Below are 3,433 nucleotides of genomic sequence, written 5' to 3' on the forward strand. Positions count from 1 at the left end.
AGAGATATATTGTTTCCACATATTACGGAACATTTGCGTACTACGATACATTCTGCAGAAATTTTCTATATACTACATTTTCTTTATTTCTACGTATTTACTGATCGCTCACGACTTTCAACCATTTCCCTATGGATATCCCTTCTGCACCTTATCATTTTACGAACAACAGATATTAGCTGAAGAAGCAACTCTAGGAGAGTCTGGTGCTTCTGAAGTAAATCTCCATAGTTATGTTTCCTCCCTTATTTAACCATGTGTTCCGGCACCACTTAACTGTCGGGATAGAATCGAGAGGCACCTAAGAGGTGCGGGATAACAATACCAAATTTATAGCGGTAAAGCACATACTAAATGGGAGCGACTCCACCACTAGTCTTAGGAGACTAGAACCATGAGCAAAATTAGACAAGGTAATGAATACGAATTTAGTGTTAAAATAATTTGAAAATAACCAATGCATTTTTCATTGAGAATTAGTAGCAATAAGGGCGTTTAGGAGTAGATGGTAAACAAAGGAATAGCAACTAATTTTGTACAGTCTCACCCTAATTCGAAGTACTTCCAATCTTCTCCTTTTTACTAATAGGTGATGTTTAGGCGCTGCCCTCGATGTTCCTGTGACTTGCAGGTTGGATTGTCCTGGTGAAGTCCATGATGAAAACTTGTCTGACAATCAACCATGGCATTGAATGCCGAGCCCCAAAGGCAGGGAGACTCCGATCTGTCTCGCGTCGTGGTTAAGATCCAAAGACCAAGATCGTGCTCTCTTTATTGCTTTTGACCTGACTGTCCCTCTGACGTCATAATGAGATGATGGTGACACCACAGAGTTTCCTGAGCGTGGTTGATTACCCAAAAGTAACATTGACCAAGTCCATGTTTCTACATGTCGTCGACTCAACACAAAGCTCTCAAACTTGCTCCTGAGATTGCTATCGGTGACAGGTAAACGAACCAAAAGAAGACTCACCTGATCAAAGTACTTACTTCTGTATTTATAACTTCCTTGTTGTAACATCATGTCGTGGGTAAACGAACAAAACAGTCAATGTCTTGCAGTAGCCTGACTATGATGGGCCAATGAGGTAGAACCAAATGAGATAAGCAATTGATCTAACAAAGCAAATTAAATGTCGCGTGTGAGACTGTTTGGTAGGCAAAAGGTAATAGGAAGTTGCTACCAGTGTTTATTACAAATTACAAGTACAAAGACTTCCTAAATAACAGCAAAGCAATAGTTAATTAATCTTCTGATGTAAAGTCAGCTAGCGAAGTACAACAGAATATTGGTGTTAATAACATCAGTCAGTGAACTCTTGAAGGCTGGTTGAATTTCCACATGAAATAAATATGTCCTAGCTTGTCCTGACTTCATATCCCGTAACATGGCCTCCCTCCAAAATGTCGAATCGTAAGGAGTCGAATCATTGGAGAATCTTGACGTTTCGACAGCAAAGATCTCCGGAATCGTAGGAGATAAAAAAATTAAGATCTCAAGATGGGATAGATGCTGTAAGTAAGATAAACTTCTTACCGCTGGACCATAACGAAGTAGGATCAACTTCCAATAATTATTCACACTGCTAAAAGATGGCATAAGCGATGCACTTGTTGGAGATGGGAACACACTTGTAGCACAACTATAACAGTCGATGATGCAACAGTAGTTGTTGTTGTCAGGTGAATGTAGTGACGGTGTAGTGAAGAATGTCCGAAGATAATAGAATGAAAATGCTAAAGTAGAAAGCAGGATGGTGAGTACACATTTCGATGAATAAATAAAACAATAACGTACTAACACAGCTTCGTATTATAGCACACACGTAGCAACTAATGTTCCAATTTCGATATCGGTGAGACGAGCAGCACGTTACAGTTTATATTAAGTTGCATTAAGTTAAGGTATATAAGGAATTACCATATGAAGATTAAATAAATTACCAATAAACAAACAATGCAATTTGTAAGTGTAGGTTAAAATGAACTAAATATTCTTAAGAAACAAAACGAACGAAATTAAAGCGTTGGCTGGAACGAAAACAAAATGGAAAATCTGGAAGAAAAACAAAACTTGGAATTGGTACCAAGTATAAACAAGTAATCTGGGTCATACCTCATGACCTAGATAAAATGTAAACAAACACTTGTGGGTCACGAGCCCAAGCAACATGGGTCACTAAACTCAAATAAAGCGTTGTAGGGTCCAAACCACGAACCCAAATAAAAAAAGGTACCTGAAAAGAGAACAAAATGACAAATGGAGAAAAAGCAAAATCTCGAAAAATGTCAATTTAAAACCTGAAATGGGAAAAAATGGAGAAAAATCCTATTTGCTATCAAAAAATGTGCCGGGCGGGGGGGAATGTAAACTAACCAAAGAACCAAAGATTGGGCAACACAGAAGGGTTTAAAATTTAATTACTTTTTGAAAACGAAATAAGATTTGTTTCAAATTTCCTTGAAACAAAATAAAGCATCGGGGCAGGTTTTGTTGATATCGGCGCCTAGCGACTCGCCGATCAAAAGAAATTAAACGCAAAACGAAGGCCGTCACAATAATAATTGTAAGGGGCAATATAAATAATACTTGAGGAGGAACATAAGCAGCAAATATCACATATTATACAGGTCAATAAAATTTACATAAAGTACGAAAATTCATAGGCATAGTAAACACTGATAGGTCAGTTTCGTAAACAATAGACTAATCCATTTACTCAACAAATGTTTTCAAAATAATTACTAAAATTGAAAATTAAATTCTTTAAAACTAACTCAATTAAAATTCCACAAGTAAAAAATCAAAATTAAATTACTGCCTTAAAACAATAAATTGCATTAAAAGTGAAAAAGTGAAAAAGCAAACCTTTTTCTAATGCATAATAAATTTGCGAAAGACGTTCAAATTTGCGAAAGGCACTAATACAATTAAATTCAGAATAGCAATTCAAATAGCAACAAAAATAAAATTATGCATGAAAAAAATGCAACCATAAATATGTAACTTAAATATTTACTTACTACAGGTCAAAATCAGGAAATAAAATTCATATTTATATATATTTTCAAATATCATATACATATATTATCTCACAAGTTCGAAACTAACATAGAAATCGAATAATCATAAATGTACACTAGATACGGAATATACGGTAGACATATTAAAAACATTTTCAAATTAGTTTCCTTGGTGTTCTGTAACAGTAGAAAATGTTTAGAAAATACTATAAATGAATTTGTGATAACAAAGATAATATTTACGAATAATTTTTCAAATAGCAATTGCTGTTTTTGATTTGTTGTTGTATGTAGTTTCAGAACGTACTTAAAATATTTTTCTAACATTTTCTAGTTTTCACAAATAAATATTTTAACTTCTTTCGGAATACTTTTCGTCATTACACAATAACACCTACAGTTTGAAATA

This window comes from Thermobia domestica, chromosome 7 (genome assembly GCF_964235325.1).
Source record: "Thermobia domestica chromosome 7, izTheDome1.hap1.1, whole genome shotgun sequence".
NCBI classification, from domain to species: domain Eukaryota; kingdom Metazoa; phylum Arthropoda; class Insecta; order Zygentoma; family Lepismatidae; genus Thermobia; species Thermobia domestica.